Raw genomic sequence first — 18,260 nt, 5'->3', positions numbered from 1 at the left:
GACTTAAGTTAGAAGAACACAAAGTCAGAGCACCTCCATCAGAGCAGAAGTCTTTGATAAAAATTATTTTTCCAGTACACGTTCTAGAAACAAAGTCTTTAACCTTGAACACATTTCATCTTACAGCCACATTTCTTTGCACTAATCACCATATTAGATTGCTTATTATGGAAACACAAAAGGCAGACCCAAAGTAAGATACTTCCCAACGGCTGACCAGAAGGAAAAGTTTCTCAGCAAGCTTCACCTTTGCCGGTTGCGTGGTCTCACTACAGCCACTATTTATTCCCATCCAATTGTTCTTCTGCTATTAGATGTTTGAGGGACAACTGGATGCTCCCTACAGAAAGCATTTTGATATGAAGGAGAAAAGACAAACAGTATGTTGCAACGACCACTCTCTGTCCGAATCTTCACTTATTGTATATAGCCCCTATACAGATATTCCGTTAATACTTACTAAAACATTTACTGTCAAGGTACAATTAGATCTTGATACAATGAAGAGCTGCAGCACTGAATATGGGCTGAGCATATGGTCCCCAATTTTCAGGTCCTAAAAAGCCCAAAGCACTCATCAACTATCTAATTTCGATAGAATAAAAGCCTTTTATTTCCTAAAAAAAGTATAAATGTTTCTTCCCCAAGACTGAGTAGAATGACAATACTGGAGAAGATCTGTCAAAAGATCCCTCCCCTTGTCCAGTCTCACCGAAATATACTGTAAGTTCTGTGCACTATGTACTTCCAGCAAAGGAAATGGATGAACGATGCATTTAGGCACGGCACCACCAATAGTCTTTTCCTCTGGAATGCAACCTTATGGTGCTAAGACAGACTCTTATTTCTCTAAGAGCAGACAGTTAACAAGGCTATTTTATATAAATACTTTAAAATCAAACCAAGGCGCAGCAACACTAGCGCTATGATGTCACCATATCCAAAACGTTAGTCAGGTAGCACTGTAAAATCCCCATGCCTCAACTAAAACCTTCAGTCCCACCTGAGCCTCCACTGTTCAATGGATCCCCGGAGGTGCAAGATCACTTCACACTCCCTACAAGCCATTTCTTGAAAATATACATGAGGTAAATTTGTCTCACCAGAAGTCTTACTCAGTGCACTAAACAGTATAGCTGGAACTGTCTTACAGATTAGAGCATTTTCAGATAAAACCAGAACTTGATTAACATGATGTGGCTGGCAGAGTTCGCTTTTATGTGAAAAATCTGATCATTAACTGAGAAACTTAAAACTGATGCTTTTATTTATGGAGAATATGCAGCATCAGTGAAACACAATGAGAACAAAGCAACATGATTCTTACTGCACACAGTTTTCTCCAGAGTTAGTCCTCTTGCTGAAGCAGTTCTTCATTCACTAAACGGAACAACTGAAGGGGACAGCCAGGGGCTCCAATTTAGAATAAGAGCTCTAATCTATCTGCCTTATGGGAGCAGCCAAAGGACCTATGGAAAAATGTTTAACAGTAATTTGTCTGAACTATAAATGGAAACAGAACAGAACTGACATAGTCCCACAATGACAGTTTGTGCTGAACAATAACAGGATACTTGCATTAACAGAGTTGTGCTCTATTTAGGAAGCAAAAACAAGTGACTATACCAAATTGAATTAGTACAAACATTTATTTCTGCAAGATGCCCTTCAAATGTCTTGCTGAAGACATCATTCAGGGATATGCTGGTCTCTAAAGAGAGGAAGTTTTAATGCCTGAGGAAACACCTGTGTATATGTGACTTTTATTTAAGCTCATTTCATTAGGTCTCTTTGCTAAGTTGCTTTAGGTTGAAGCAGTTTCCAGATTGGTGCAATGTGAAGTGAACCAGTTGGAAACCCATCCTTCAGAAAAAAAAAAAAAAAATTCTACAGCTGTTCTCGTCTTGTAAATGGCAATTACAGTTGCAGTGTCCTGGCTACCTGTCCAACATGATACTAATAGTCACCCAGCAGGTGACAGACTTCAATACACAGTTTAAGAGTGGGAAAGCCCACAGTAATCTTTCCATTGCAAAAAAGTAACCTCAAATGGAAGCACTCCTACTTTTTCTTATTCCATGGATAAACCTCAAGGTAAGGATAATTCTTCTTAGAAGTATGCCACACCTTCCATGGAAGTAAAGCAAAACAGACAGTCAAGGCACTGCTCACTTGCCTTAATGTGGAAAGACGTAAGGGTGGTATCACAAATGACATCTCACAACTCTGCTACGGGGCTTTTCTTCCTTCTCTGAATTCTACTGTCTTTGAAGAACTCAAAGACTATTCTAAAGCTGGTATAAGCCATGCTCACAACAGGAAGAAGACTTCTAGTAAAGGCCTGTAATATTCTAGTCCCACGTAACATTTACAGTTCTCTTTAGATATCCATTGCTTTGTTTTGGATCCTTGAGTCAGTACCTGCAGTAAGAGAAAAAAAGAAAAAACAAGCAACCCATGCCAGAAAAGGACCAGTAATCAAATCCAAGGTAAAACAGTTCTGCAGTGCCTGAGAATTGCCAGAAATGTACATGAAACAACCAGAGATCACTGAAGAAAGAAGACTAAGCCACCTTATGACTCAGATGAGCAAAGTCTCTTCCACAAAGTCTCTTCTCATCAGCTAAAAAATAACCTTACAAGAAAATCTGGGATAATGAGGTGAAGATTAGTTTACAGAAGTTTAGAAGAAATCTGCCAATCCATAAACATCAGCAACAGACCAAATACCTACTTATACAATCACAAAGCACTAAGAAATAAAACAAATGAGAGTGCCTGAATAGGTCTTCTGAAGTAACCTTCAAGTAAATACTTAAGATGGAAGACTGAAATTCTACTCTTTAGTTCAAACTCAGTTTATCTGGACTTTTACTTTTTTTTTTCCGAGTTAAAGTAGAACACACAATATCTGAAATCTAATCTATATACAACACAAAAAGGTTCCAATTTTTCCAGATTATTTCACTGAAGATACAACATAGAAATTGCTAGAAATAAACTAAAATTAGACTAAATCATGGATAAAACTGCCACTTCAGAGAATGAGAAATAAATAAAAAGTATACACCGCAACACTACTAAAACCAACCAGTTTTCTAAGACTCAGTTTAACTTTTTACCTTCTTGGTGGAAGTCTATCTCCAGGTGCAATTCAGATGCTTTCAGCAATATAAGACCAACACCCTCTCTCAGTATCTTGAAGCTGTATTATGTACACTGATTCATTCAGCTACAAATCTTCCCTCAGTTAACATAGAAGTGACAATGGAAACTTAGAGCGAAGACAAACACAAAAAGAGAAAAATCTGAAATCAACTTCTTTATGGATAAGCCAGCGTTAGAATGAATTTTTAGGTTAGGCTTCAAAGAGCCTTCGTTAACCCTAAGAAAGAATCAGACTGACTCACAACTCGGCTACAAACCAGAAATCACGCTAAGAGTAAAGCCTAAAACACATATCCATGAACTTGTTCTAGTTGGGTATTAAAATTTATTCTGCTAGGGTGGTATGTGGTGTTTACGTAGAATTCAGAAAACAAATCACAAAGCTAATTATGGATGTCTGACCATGGGTCAGAGTAAACTGACCCCATAATGGAGACCACAAGCTTGGCTAAGGCCATCAGAGGATAGTGGTGCAGACCAGCATAGTTGTACTTCAAAGACCTTTCTTAGCACTTCCAAATCAGGATTCAGAAGTCCTGTGAAAAGATTTAGGCATCCTACTTTGTTTCCCTGGAAAGGAGAGGAGGTGTAGGGGGGAATCTTCGTGAGAAATACTTTATTAAGACTAAGTAAAGATCATAAAGACCCAAGCAAACAGAAGAAAATCAAATTCAGCTGGTTAGGAAGAATCACCTACCCACTGAACAAATACAGTCTGAATTTTTTGTCACAGGGAACAGTAGCTAAACGCTGTTAATTAATAACAATAATAAAAAGTGCACACATTTTCCATCACAAAAGGCTCTACAAAACTGCCAAAAGAATTCAAGGGCTTGTGTTCTTTCACAGGTTGACAATATTCACATAAAACAATTTTTCCTAATGCATATATTAATGCTAACTGGGAATCCTACAGCTAAGGGAGTTCTAATGATTCATTTACTCATGGAAAGAGGAGGATTTGTACACACTACAAAGGTAAACAAATACATTTGTCAAGTATCTTCCTTCTTCCTGAGCCTCAGCTAGTATAATTAATCAAAATCTGATGATTGTTCTATATAAGAAACATGTCATTTGTCTGGTAGATTTAAGGGAAGGGGAGAGAAGAAAACTACACATACACATTTCAACTCTCTCTTTTAGAAATGATGATCCGATGCCCTCAAACTCAAAAATAGCTGACAACATAAACATAACATCTAGAATTCAGCATTTTATAAATGCTGACTTGTATAAACCACAGTTGAAACTCTGGCATGCTTCAAGAAATACGCATCTAGAAGAGTTACACATATGTAAGCCTTTTATTGAACTCATTTTTAAGAGTAGCATTATCACCATTATGCAAAACCTGAAACTTTCATTTTCATTTTCTGGACCAAACAGGCCTAGTTCACATGCAATTAAAAAAAAAAAAAAGTGCCTTCTCAGCTTTCTGAAAGCTTTAAGCGCAAGCATTTAAATGTTTACAGCTAAATAATGGTAAAATTTTGGAAATTTTAAAGTAATGTTACACAGCCATCGTTTCTAAGCATGCAATTGAATTCTGTTAGCTGTGCAATTCAGAATTTATACTTCAGTTTGACCTGGATATTAAACTGAAAATCTTCTTTTCCGATGAACTTAGTAAAAAACATTTCCTTGAATACCGAAATATTGTTCTCTGGTTGACAAAAAAAGGCGTTATTTAAAAAAAAAAAAACTTTGAAGAAAAAACTGAATTTTAAAAAATGCATTTATGATTCACCTACAGAATTAAAACCCGCAAGACCCATCTCCCAAACTACCCTCTGCTTTTTAAAAATAATGCTGTCCTTGATGACAATTTAGATAAAGCATTAATCAGTACCACTGCCAACTACAGTATTTTAACAGAAACGGAATTTGCTGTGCTCCTCACAGGGAAACACTGGCACGTTTCCAATAAGCGACCACGAGGCATGAAGGCTTCAAATTTTGATTTCTCTGCTCAGCAATAACTGCATTCTACTATTGTCCCTTTGCCATATCCCCATAACTCTCCTCCACTACTATCCCTTTGGCAAAGCCCCACTGCTTCCTGCCAGAAGTACCGGAGCAGCAGGGGACAGGCAGAAGGACACCCCCTCTTTGCCAACCATCACCTCTTCAGCTCACTTACACGCACGCTGGCTTTCAGATTGTTACCCATTTTTCCCTATCATTCCAAGATGCGCCTGCAGTAATAGCTGTGTGTGTAGTGCACTGCCAGGTGGAAAACTCCCAGCTCTGCAGAAGGACCTGGGCAGGGAAAACACTCGGCAAGACGCTGGCTATCATCGCTGCTTGTCCCCCCACCACCTTTACAGCCGAGATACAGTACCCTTAGTTACTCGAACCCTCCCCACTCCTCCGATTCACCGGATCCGGGGTGGCCAACAGAGCACATAGAGGTAAACGAGAAACTCTCGGGGGGCCGGCGTGCGAACCCTACCCCACGGACTGCGCTGAAGGCCCGGCGGTTGCGTGCACTGCTCTCCCCGCGCCCTGCAAGTTCAGGTGCAAGTTTCCAGGGCCCCGCCGCCGGCCCGCCGCCGCTGCCGGGCAGCGGGAGCGAGGCGCCCGCACAGAGGCCCCCCGCGGCGCCGCGGCCCACCCGGGCGGGCGGCAGCTCCTCCCCGCACACCCCCGCCCGCCACGCCGAGGCCAAGCGAAACCCACCCGGCAGCTCCCCCGCTCCCCCACTCCCTCGGGCGGGGAGCGGCCCGACCCAGCCGAGCCCCCCCTCCTCCGCTACGGCTCGGGGCGGGACGGGCCCCTCGCTCCGCCCGGGGGGAGCTGAGGGGAGACAATGGGCACTATGACTTCACTCTCCAGCAATGTGAGGAGCAGCGGCGGACGCCGCCGACTTCCCCCCGGCTCCCGGGACAGCCCTGGGCCGCGGCTCCCCCGACCGCAGCGGGGACCCACGCGGGTCCTCTCTCACCCGGGCCCGGGCCTATGCCCGGGCCCCCGCCCAGAGGCGGCTCCGGCTCGAAGGCTCCGCTCCACCCCTCACCCTCTGCCACGCTCAGGGCGGCGGCCGCCGGCGGAGGCCCGAGGCGGGGGACGGGCCGCGCCACCGCCGGGCCCCCTCCGCGCCCCCTGCCCCGCCGCGGGCCCACTCCCGGTACCTGCGAGTCTGGGGGAAGAAGCGGCGCCGTTCCGCCCGCCCGGGCCCAGCCCCACGCAGGAAGCGTCTCCCTGTGTGTGTGCGTGCGTCTGTGTGTGTGTGAGAGAAACGAAGGGGGCGGCGCTGCCGGGGCGGGGCGGCGCCGGGCGGGGCGGGGCGGGCCGAGCCCGGCGGCGCGGGGCCGGGGCCGGCTCAGCCCGCGGAGGGAAGGCGGTGCCCGGGCTGTCGGCTTCCGCGACGCGCTGAGCTCAGGCGCACGGCGGTGCCGCCCCCTCGCCCTCCCCCGGCGGCCGTTGGGGCGGGGCGGCCCCAGCAGGCAGCAGGCGTCGGACACCCCTCGGGGCGCTGCCGGCCTCGTCGCTGCGCCCCGCGGCCGCGGGGGCGGTGGGAACCGGGGGAGCCTCCCCCTTCCTCCGGGCTCGGGGGTGGCCCGGCCCGGCGCGGGGGGTGCTCGCCGCCGGCAGCGCGGGGGCGGTGTCCGCTCCCCGGTAGCGGTCAGCTCGCTGGGCCGGGGCGCGGGGACTCGGCAGCGCTGCCAGCAGCAGCGGCAGCAGCACCGAGTAATTATTTACTGTTCCGCGGACTTCCTATCCGTTAAAATGTAAACGTGCGAGGCGAAGAGTGAGCGATTGAGGCGTTTCAGTGGGGTGATGTCGCTGAATGCTGATTCACTCGCCGAAATGGTAAAGCACTGATCCCGTGCTGTAAAATACGGACGTTTCTTCTATTCACGCCCTTCCCGCCGTGTGAAATGCAGCCCGTCTCAGAATTTGCCCAGAAGCCCCCAATTTTTCTTTCACGGCATGACCCTGCTCGCTGTGGCTAACTGCGGTCAGCGCCTGGCTCCCCGGGCGCCGGCGGTCAGTACAGCTCTGCCTCCGGCCCTGCTGTGTTGCTCACCTCTCCCCGTTGTCCGGCTTCTCCGTTTCCTTTCACTACCGACCTTCACGCCGTCTTTCACGGGATTCCCTCTGTCTGCAATCCTGTCTTAGCTGCTGCCCTCTCCCACAGCCTGCTCGCTGCTCCTGACCTTCGCTTCTGGGTGCAATCCCTCTCCTCTGTCCTCTGGCATATATTAAGAATTATTTGCGTACATTAATATTAAATCGTTTTTAAACCGTGTCCTTTTTTTTTTCTTTCTCTAGTTAATCATTCATACGGTCTCGTGTCATCTCTGAATTCTCTGGAACTGGAGTTTATCCTGTGCTTATAGATAACTAGTGATGCTTCCGTTAAGCTGGTATGAAACCTAAAAGCTTACTCTGGAAAAAGTTACTAATTACCCAACCTGCATTTAATGGGCAAATATTGTAAAATGAATGAAGCATACCGCGCTTTTCCTGTGGGATTTGCAGTGTACGATGTGGTAGAGGCTTGCACACACACTTACCTTTGCTTATGTGCATAGTTCATTTAAGCCAATACGACTGCTTCCAGTACATCAAATTAAGAGTGAATGCAAGTCATTCCACGGTGAGATAGATACTTAATCTGAAATGACAGAATAGGTGATTACAACAAACAGGGAGGGGAAGTGGAAAATGAGGGTAACAGCAATGAGATTATACTGGAATTTTAGTATGTTGTGTACAAACCACGGCAGTTCCTTCTTTGCTTGTAAAAGTCAGTAGGTAGGTGAGTTACTTAGGCTCCAGTGCTGCAAACATGCACATGTCACTTAAGGCATGTAAGTAGTGCCATTGTATTCAGTTGGATAAGATAAGCAGAAAAATGTTACATATAACTTATTTGCAGGGTAGAGTCTTGGCCACTTTCTTATGTATGAGATTTGGTACAGAGAAGTGGAATTAGACAACTGAAGTTCATAAAGTGAGGGGAGAAAAAGGAATGGCAAGAGTAGGGATGAATGAGAGAAAGAAAACGAAGAAGGGAGCAGGCAGATTAGTGTATAGATAGCATGATAGGGTAGGCGGAATGGAACAGGAACAGCAAACTATTTTACCAACTCAAATGTGCAACCACCAATAAATCAAAAAACAGCAATAAGAAACGCAAAGCAATGCAGTAATGTATTACTTTCTAAACATCCAGAGGGATTCAGTGAATCAGTACAAATATTCTGAAGTCTCTTGGCTAATGCTGGAGACCAGGCGGGGAACAGAGCTCAGACGTTTTAAAATTCTGTGCTGGGAGATTGAGCAGTCACTGCGGTGGTCACATAGTTTCTCCTTGAAGCTGATGAGGGACAAAGCAAACCTCCAGCCAGCCACCCTCCTGAGAGCTCTGCAGCAGGGAGCCTGCAGCCGAGTAGGTGCTTTTCATCAGAAGCATTCAAAATAGTCAATTAACAAAATACAGAAAGCACAGGGAGGAAAGAGAATCTTTTCTGCACAAGCTGTACACAAAAACTGACAGTGGTTTGTTTGGATATGTAGGGAAGACATTTGCTTGCTTGCTTGCTTGCTTACTTATTATTATAGAATAGGAAGACAAAGAGGTATTAAGGAAAAGTAGGGGCTGCCCAAACCCTTTAACGAAGAGGAAATGCCTCTTGCACACTGCATTTTGTGAGGCATACAAGATTTATGAAAACAAACAAGTCTGTCTTTCCAACACACTTTCTGGAGAACATCTAGGATTGAAACATTCTGGGTATTTAATTCAGCTGCTGGCAGAAAAATACAAAGCATTATATCAGAATACAAAAATACTGCGCTCCAAGCAAAGCATCTGGTGTGTTCTAAGGTGACATAAGCACACACAACACACTGTCAAATGTGGAAGGGCAAAAATCATATCACCGTGAAAAGAGGTGAGCAGACAGGACTGAGAAAGAAAAGTGCTTTTTCTCTCAGTGGTTGGGAATGGAGAAAGGGTATGACATAGTCAACCTTATCTTAATTTAGTATATTCTTCTCATAATCTATGCTTGTATCATATGCTTGTATGGACGGCTGGCCTCGGTATAGTTTCAGTATTTACATATGAAACACTGCTATCTATCTCATATGAAAGGGTACTGTAAAATCCACTGCCTTGGGCCAGAATTTCATGTGTGTATGGTCTTTTCTTTAAACTCATGTTGGAAGAGTATCAAATATGATGGGTAAATGTTTCCATCTCTCTGATCCCACATCTGAGTCTCTCTTAGAAATCTTTATCTGAATATTCAACCATCATCTTCAACATAAAATTGGCAACGCCAACCTTTTTTTTTTCTATAGATAATTTTATATTTCCTGCAGCCTCTGCCATCATCTGGTCTCCAGTCCATCACTATTAGGGGAAAAAGAGACATCCTCAACCTTTCCCCTTTTGACACACACATTTGTGTCCCTGCCCTTTCTTTCATCTTGTTCTGAAGAACACCCTTTGTTTGGGGATTCACCACTCTCCTACATTTTCCAGCTCAACTGTCTTGCCAATTTTTTTTTTTGGAGTGTTCATTTTTAGCACCTCTGATTTTTGTGATCTGTCTTACAGTGTTGCCCCACAGATGGCTGCATTTGCACAAAAAGCGTAGCAGAAGATTGATGTGGCAGCAGGAACAAGTGGCACAGGGAAGGAAGAGAACTGTCTAGATCAATTTTGCCACTGGAGAAAATGTAATATGGAAATGCATTCTGACTTGAAACTAAAGAAGAAAGGATAAAAGCCTTTGATGAACTAAAATATCTGCAATATCCATTGATAGCAAAATATGTCTTTAGACCAGGCATGCAAAAATCAGCAATGCTAATAAGTATCAGTATATACGATAAATATCTTATTATATATTAGTATAGCTAAGATACAAATTGCATGGGACAGGAACAGGTGTTGAATTCTGTCAGGCTTCTGTTTACCCTTTGTGAAAGATTATTTGCTATGCACCAATTGTCATTAATTGTATTGAGCACAGTAGATTAAAAAATACATACTCTGGAAGAAATCCAGATCACGATTCTCTCAAAAGGCATCATTAATCTGAAGGTAAAATAAAAGATATTTAAATACAGGGGTACCATGATGACAAGCCTGGGATAATGGATTAGTGTCAAATAGAGTTGTCTGATGTAGATGCAACCTCACTGATCCAAGTTACAAAGTGGCAAGATACCAATATACAATGGGCAGGCTGAGAACTTTCCAAATTATTGAGGTGTCATAAAACATTAAAGATGAAGGCTTCCATAGCCATTTCAAACATCTCAGATATCTTAAGAGTTACATCATCTGATCTAATCAGTTTCTGCAGTAGTCAACAAAGAAAAAACAAGGGTAGAAAATTTAAGATACCTAGAACTACAGGCCCCAGAACATGCCTACTGCAAGAAAGAGAATCTGTTTAAATCAATTAAATAGGTTTATTTCCAGCTCCAAAGAGAGAAAATAGAAATAGAGAAATCTGGGTGCCTGAATCCAAAAAGTTGCTCCTAAACACATATCAGATGTCACTCAACTTGCAAGGCTCCAAAAGTCTGCAAAATACTTTTTTGTGAGCTTAAAATTTCTCAAACACCTAAAACACCACTCCTGGATGCAATATTTAAGCTCTGGAGACTATTCTAGAAGTCAGGTGCCTAAAGGTGAGGAGTTGCAAGATGCATATGTGATACCTGTGTATTTTCTTGGAGCTAGCCCTTTTTAAATGTCAGTTGCTATCACTCTGTATGCTTAGGTAGCTTCAATTTGTTAGGAAAAGAAATGAAAATCAAGTAAGAGTTAGTTATACTGTGAAAAGCAGCAGACTATCATTACTGTTGCACAACACTGTTTCCATTCTAGACCCCTGGGCTTTCCTGCTCTGTTACTCAGAACACTCTGAATCTTCTGGTTTTCTGGGTTGAGAAGTTATGTGCTTAGTCTCTGCCCAAAGGTGAAATTGTTTCTGGAAAGCTTGAGCAAGAACGTTTTTGCTGTTTTAAGTGTGAAAATAGTGGGGCAGGGGAAAAAATTGCATAAAGGTAGAAGTGCTTGAGGGTTTTCTAAATAACTTTTTCATCAACATCACTAGATGTGAAAAGATTCAAGTCATGGTAGAAATAGCCCTGCTCAGAAAAGGCCCATACTTTTTCTAAAGTTGGTCTCAAATCAGGCAGAGGGTCCTTCAAGCAGCATGTACAGTCCATCTTTGGCAGAGGCAGAGAACATTTAGACTTGCCCTTCCCTGAGGAGCTAATATCTGCTCAGATTTAGCTGTCCTTTGAGTCACAAACAGTGCCTTCATATTTTCATGGTGACACACTGACTTCATCCCAAAGTCCTAGTCCACCATTTGGCCCACTACTGCATAATCCTTCCTGGGGTGGCTCATCTGCAGTGTGTCTACAGGTTCCCTCACAAATAAACTTGGATGGGGGAGGCTGGTGAGGGAGGCTTGGTGGCCATGGGGGTCTCACCGCAGTGTGCACCATGGCCACAGTCTGCTACTGATGGTATGGACCTCCAAAAGTGTCACAGCAGGCCTTGTGGGCTTGTCTCTCTGCATGTCCTCATGCCACAGTTAAGTATCATCACTCACTCACAGGCATTTAAAAAATATGCCATCTGTGTGACAATGAAGGACCAATGGGAGCCTCTGTCACTGTCTGGGGGGTATGCAGAAGCAGAGTGTTTCTCTGCAGGAGCATCTCACAATATCTGGTGAGGTGCCTCAAGTGAACTGCAAGGAGGTCAGTGGACCTGAAGGCAGCATGTGTTTGCACCCAGGGTGACAACTCCTCCAGAGGAGGAGATCTTAGGCAGGCATGACACCATACAAGCCAATGTCACACTCTGTCATCTGCCATCATGCCAGGCATTGCATGTCCAGGATGAGCACATATTGAACAAAGCCAGTGAGGGAGGTGTCCTCCTTGGCTGGACCTGTAGTGTACAACCTCTGACTCTCCTGTGGCCACAAAACCATCTTGCCAGTGAGAAGCACAGGCCAGGGGCTCCCTATGGCAGCAGGGCAGGGCCTGGCAGCCAGGGCCTGTTCCACCACCCCAGCCCTGAGCCAGGCAGCTGGAGGGCACCGGGACAGCCCCAGCCCTGGGCATCGGGCACCTCTCTGAGGACAGGCTGGGGCCAGGCCAGGACATGAGGCCACAGGTGTGCCCAGCTTGTCAGGGCCCATGGCCGGGCAGGGCAGGGCTGTGGGAGCTGGAGACTGACCCTGCTGCAGTGTCGCTGGGGCAGGGGCTGACAGCCCCAGGGGCTGAAATAAGGTCCCTGGGCAGGGACAGTCAGGGCTGTGGGTGCCCTCAGGGCCCCAACATCCTGATGCAGAGACCCCATCTGGCTTTGACCACCCCTGACTTCAAAAAGAGCTCACACAAGCAGAGCTCTGGTGGGAGCATTTGTGTGTGCAGTCACGTGGTTGGTGGAAAGGGACAGAGGTGGGGGTCAGTGAGGAGTGGTTGTCTTTAGTCCCTGCTTAGAGGGCACATGGTTTCTGATACAATGGCTAAGTCTGTGAGAGTCAACAGACAAGCAGTGGTAGGACACAGGACCTCTGTACAGGGAGAGGTTTCCAGAACTGCATCATCCTTCCTGGCCTTACCAGGGTAGACAGGCCATTTGTGGGGGAGAGTCGCTTGCTGTGTGTGGGAAGCTGCAAACACAGCTCTACCAGGTTTTCTAGCGGTTCCTGATTGCAATAAAACTTCCTGCAGCCCCAGCTGCTGCCCAAGGTTGGGGGAGACGAGCAGGGCACTCTGAGGCAGCCTGGTCCTCTCCAGCATCAGTGGGTGAATTCTGCATGACAGGTTCAGCCGCTGTCCTCTACATGCTGAAGGCACTGCCAGGGTGGCAGCTTCACCATGAGCATTGCACTTCTGACCGTGCCTGCCTTCCTGCCAACATCTCTGGCAAGTTTGCTGTTTACTGTGATTACTCTCAGCATGACCCTCATGAAGCAGCAATTGTGGCCTTTACGACTTTCCCTCCTGTGTTGTCTCTCCTTCCTCAGGCTAGCCAGGAGCAGACCTCCCAGGCCGCCTCTCGAGTGAAGTGGGAACCTCTTGTTTCCTTGCATGAAGCTGACTCCAGACACAAGTCAGTAACAGCAATTTCCTGTGGTCAGGAGCATACAGCTCCAATAACCTCCCCAACAGTTCCCAAGACTACAAGCCCCTTTTGGGGCAGTCATTGCGTAGAGAGAGGGCAGTGACTGCAGTGCTGTGAGATTACCCAGGAATGGTACATAGTTAAATCTTTGACAAGGAGCTCCAAATAGTTTTGATTCATGATAGGCAGCATACCAGGATGTGCCTAGTTTGGCCATGATGCAACGTGACGAAGATAACTGCTGGTCTCAAATGTCCTTTCCACATGCAAGGGAAGTATCTGAGGCAGCCAGAAGTTCTCAGTCTAGTCACTGCTCAGACCAGGCTACAGAGAAGGAAAAAATGTCAATGAAGACTATTGATGTAATGCCCCAAACCTTTGATAGAGATTAGCTTCTGTCTACCAAGCTTCTTCATCCTGCAGTCTAAGCTGGTGCTCACAGAAATGTGCATTGTCTAGGGCTGAGCCCCAGTTCCTGACACCTCTCCCAGATAGATACCTGGGCAGTTAGCTTTGGAGAAGTGCTCCAAGTAATGCTCCCAGGATGCAATCCGCAAAGGGTTGAGCCAAGCCCCTGCAGTTCAGCCCCTGCACAAGGTTTCAGTGCTGGCCTTGAGGGTACAGGTATCTTCAGGAGACATGCTCCAGTGGGGACCTGAAGGAAATCACAGCAGAGGAGTGGCAACAGAGCTAGCTCCAGCAGTATTACCATCAGCTGCCGATCCAGCCCTGATGGGAATCTTTTCTCCTACATGTGCAAGGAAGGAAGCAGAACTGGCAGATGACCCATGAAGTGTTTGGGCTGAGACTTCAAGGGCAGCCCCTGCGAGCTCCAGGCCTGGAGAGAGAGGAAGGGAGCACGTCCCACAGGCTTCTTCCTTCTAGGTCCATAACAGTCAGCCTGCACACTGAGAGGGCTTGTGAGGGGTGAGAAGGCCACAGGAGCATTGTGGGAGTCCTTTCTTCTTTTAGTTTGCTTAAAGACCAACTTATTTCATGGGTAAAAGGGCATTTTAAATAGCTTTTTTCAACCTATTAATATTGGTTTGGAATTTGAAGTACTTCTGTCTGCTTTCTAGCTCCTCTCTGCATTCTTGAAGCCTTTAACAGCTCAGTTCCTTGTCTGCACAGGGGTGAACCAGCTGACTTTACTCAGTGAAAGAACACATGGGTTCGGGACCCAGGAAAGGCAAGACGTGAATCCCACTGGGTTCATTGGGAAGGACTAGGTTTTTTCCTATCCATTAGCCATTTAACTACATAGTTGGCAGAACATTCCTGGGAATATCTCAGATTGGCTACAGACCATGGTATCTGGGAGAAGATCAGCTGTGCGTGGTTGAGAATGGCAGTGAGTTTCTATCCATAACAGCTTCCATGCTAACAACCTTCTGGATCAGCTATGGGATAGTCCTCTGAACCACATCTTGCAGAATCTTGTCCAGTTCAGTCTCTTTATCATGTTCCAAACCATAGGACTGGAAAACATATTATGCAGTTTGTACACAGGGGGCTTTATGTGCACTTGCATTGATGGCAAAGTGAGGAAAATGCCGTGATGTCTTTCTTTCTCCCTCCTGTCCAACAAGGTCCCCAGGAGCTGGCCCTCCATCTGGCTTCACCTCTGCTATGCTACAAATGGGGTGATACAGCTCTTGGGTGGTGTGCCCACTCTGCCTGTCCTTCTCAAAAAGAAAACTGAACTGATTTAAAACATATTTAACATATGTTTGAGGCCACAGTTGTTAATTTCTAGAACCAGGTGTCTTGAGTTAGTCTCGTACTTTCTTTCATGATAGAATTTGCCTACTCTCCCAAAGTAATAAAGGAAGGAATCAGTGGATTTGGCTCCTCTGAGGACTGTGTCTGCCTCAAGTTCTGCAGAAGGTACTGTGTGTGTTGGTGTTGCTTCCTTTTTTTTCCCTTGGCTTGTCTTCACAGGGTTTCTTTCCCCTTGATTCCTTTCTATTTTTGCATTAGATCAGCTAAACACATGACACCTAAGACTTCACTCAGTCTGCCCCCCTTCTACCCCCTGCACTCAATCCTGGCCAAGATATACGGACAGAGATTTCCTCTCACCCAAGGGTAATGAGTCACAAAGTCTGGATGATTAGAAGGAAGGGTTAGGGTTTCACCTGCCTTCTGGGAGATCATTTTCTCCTTCAGATACCATTTCTAATCCTATACTCACTGCAGATGCAGTCTACCACAAGACCTGCAGAAGTGAGTCCTCTCTGGAGACTGCAGTGCTACTCATCACTTTCTGGAAGGTGTTTCTGCACCACATTTATCCCTAAAAGGTTAGAACTGACACCTGAGACTGAAACTTGTTCCATGGTTTTTTTTTGCTTCAAGTTTTGATAGTTTAACCACTGAAATAGTCCAGGTTTCTATTTGAAGCAACAAAAGGGCAGCCAATACTGCTCAGTAAGCAGGCTCCCTGACATTGTTGTGGGGTTTATCTATAATGCAGGGTATGTAGATGCATCTGGGCTGGCACTAAATGGGTTCAGCTGGCTGTGCAACCACAGAGGACAAAGCCCGGTGAGGAACAACAGCTCACCAACCTTCCAGGCTGAGAAATGTTCTGTTCTCTTGCAGCATTAATGCTCACAGTAAGTGAGTCGGTTGTGGTCTTGATATCCTAGCCTTGCCATTGCTGCTTGATTGTTCTGTCCTTCACTTCAATAGGGAATGCTGAGTTAGAACAAAGCAAAGATTATGAGATTTGGTACAAAATTATTCCCTGGAACAGTAATTGGCAACACACGTCTCTGCTCATGTGGAGGTGTTTCTGCAATGCTAGGAGTGTGTGTTTTAAGCTTCAAGTCACCCCAGTTCACCACCTATTTAGCTGTCAGATCTGGGCCCTGCAATATATAATCTGATGTTACTGATGACTGGAATTCATTACTACACCCAGATGCTTAGCTGACATTTACAAAAGGCTGGATGAGTTTATGATCAATAAGAAATTCGTGTAACTACAGACCTGAAGAAGACAATAAGCAAATGATGCAATCTACTAACCACAGACCAGGGAAGAATTTGCACCTCCACATGTGCATTCAGCCTTCATAGCAGAGCAGTTCCTCTGAGGCCTCTGATATTGCCCATTGCTAGAGACAGGGCTCAATGGAGTAATTACCTCAGTCATAATGACAGATACTCCAATGCCATCAATTCAGATCCTTTTCGTAGTGCTGAATTACAGCTTGCCAACAGAGATCTCATGACACACTCCTGCTTCTGATTGCCCACCTGCATCGTGACAACTGTATTGCTTGGTTACATGAAAAAAGCAACATCACTGCCTAAAAGGAAGACAAAATGACAATAATCTTATTTTTATGATTTTTTTGTGTTCTTTGCCATGTCCTATTTGCTTTCTGTATTTTTTGTTTTTCCTTTTGCAGGATTTTACATTTATTGGTACTGAATCTTTTCATTGCTTGCAACTTCCCAGTGCTCTGATGTGATCGCTTTCCAGTTTGCAATTTCTTTCTGTGTGCTGCTAGAAGTTAGGATCCAGTGTCACCATAAGCATTTTACTAGGTTGCGATTTACACCACTAAAACACCTCCCACCCCAAAAGTGAGTTTAAGGTAGTTGTCAAAGGTATAGAGGGATGGATGCTTATTTTAGTTTTGTTCACAAAAAAGGAAAAAATCTCCAGCTCACAATTGGTTTCCTATCATCTCGTAACAGGAATGCACGAAGACTGATTTTTTTTTAAATATTTTTTTTACTTACCATGGTGAGACAAAAACTTGGAGCATGAGCATCTGCAATTAGGATATTAAGGATGTATCATACTGTTCTGAAGACTGGAGATACTTAAACAGTTTATATTCTCACACTGAAGTTATAGGTTAATGTCAACATTTTATCATATAACCAAGGCATGCCATTTTCCCATGACATACTGTAGCCTCATGTCAACTAGTTATGTATGAAGAAGCTATATGAATCACCTTCTGGCTGTGTCTGTCTGTCTTCTTTCAGTGTAGAGAAAGCACAGATTATGATCTTAGATTCATGGTTACCATTTGAACAGGTAAGGTTAGGTAAGAAGAATTCTGCCCTCAGATTAGTCAAATAACAGAAAAGATATCAAATGTTCCTTTCTTCCTTCCTCCACAACATTACTAAAAATCTAGATAGTGATTCTTGCAGAATTATTTGTTATAATAAATGCTCATACTTAAAAGCAAAACGCTATAATTAGTGATGATAGCTTCCATAATATAATTTGCAAATAAACTCTTATCCCATTTCTAAGACCCTTGAACCAATTTTTCCACAGCTGGAGGATTCTGTCAGCCAGATCACAACAGGCAACTGGAGGGAAGCATTGAGGGCTCTTTGCAAGGATTTTTTTGCTGTGCAAAGATGTGAGCTAGCTGGTTGATAGCTTTTATTCCTCTTTATTGCACATGAAACCTTTATTTAGTGCTTGTGCGGTACCAGAGATGTGTAAGGGACACTACAGCCAAGTAAAAGGCATCGAGAGCGCCCCATGTGGGATTAATGTGTGTCAGGAGTAACGGAGGGTTAGAATGAGTAGAAGGAGAAAGTACAGGATCACAGGTCTTCGCACCATATTGAACTGTCATTTTTACCTTTTTCAGAGTCCTTTTTTCCTGAAGGAGCCAGGCTGAGCTATAAAGCTTACCAAGGGAGGCAGGGCTCCCCAAAAGACCATTTACATCTCCTGCTTGGAGAGGATGAAGGGGCTGATGTGTGGGATGTAGCTGGCATGGGCACCCAGACCCAACAGCTCACGGGCATTGGCTCTGCTTGTGCAGCTGTTGAGGGGCTCGAAGCCAGCCTTGGTGAGAAGTGCTATGGCTATTCAGCAGCAAATAACCAACAGTAAGAGGTTTTCCATGATTCCCTTTGGTTATAGCTGAGGCTTTGAGGGACTGAATGATATAAAAACAGGAGACAGAATGCTACTCTG

The 18,260-nt window shown here is 45.1% G+C and overlaps 1 protein-coding gene and 1 long non-coding RNA gene across 7 annotated transcripts in view; one reads left to right on the top strand and one right to left on the bottom strand.

The window, feature by feature from the left end:
• The window catches only part of RNF19A (ring finger protein 19A, RBR E3 ubiquitin protein ligase), a 62,640-nt gene extending 56,231 nt beyond the window's left edge, over window positions 1-6,409 (bottom strand). For 4 of the 6 annotated variants that reach the window (XM_068396577.1, XM_068396576.1, XM_068396575.1 and 1 more), the window contains exon 1: window positions 6,303-6,409. The gene's annotated coding sequence lies outside the window, so the exon portion shown is untranslated. Of the gene's footprint in view, window positions 1-1,327; window positions 1,470-2,176; window positions 2,422-6,302 lie in introns of those variants that run through there. The other 2 variants (XM_068396578.1, XM_068396580.1) reach the window with 2 other exon arrangements.
• A 394-nt stretch (window positions 6,410-6,803) lies between these two features.
• LOC137661544 (uncharacterized) lies at window positions 6,804-10,211 on the top strand. The gene is made up of 3 exons (XR_011047874.1): window positions 6,804-6,984; window positions 7,447-7,541; window positions 9,746-10,211. It is a non-coding gene; the product is annotated as an uncharacterized lncRNA (long non-coding RNA).
• The last annotated feature ends 8,049 nt before the right edge of the window (window positions 10,212-18,260 follow it).

This window comes from Nyctibius grandis, chromosome 3 (assembly GCF_013368605.1).
Source record: "Nyctibius grandis isolate bNycGra1 chromosome 3, bNycGra1.pri, whole genome shotgun sequence".
NCBI classification, from domain to species: Eukaryota; Metazoa; Chordata; class Aves; order Nyctibiiformes; family Nyctibiidae; genus Nyctibius; species Nyctibius grandis.
Note: the sequence above shows the minus strand (reverse complement) of the source record. Positions and strands in the feature narration are given on the sequence as shown.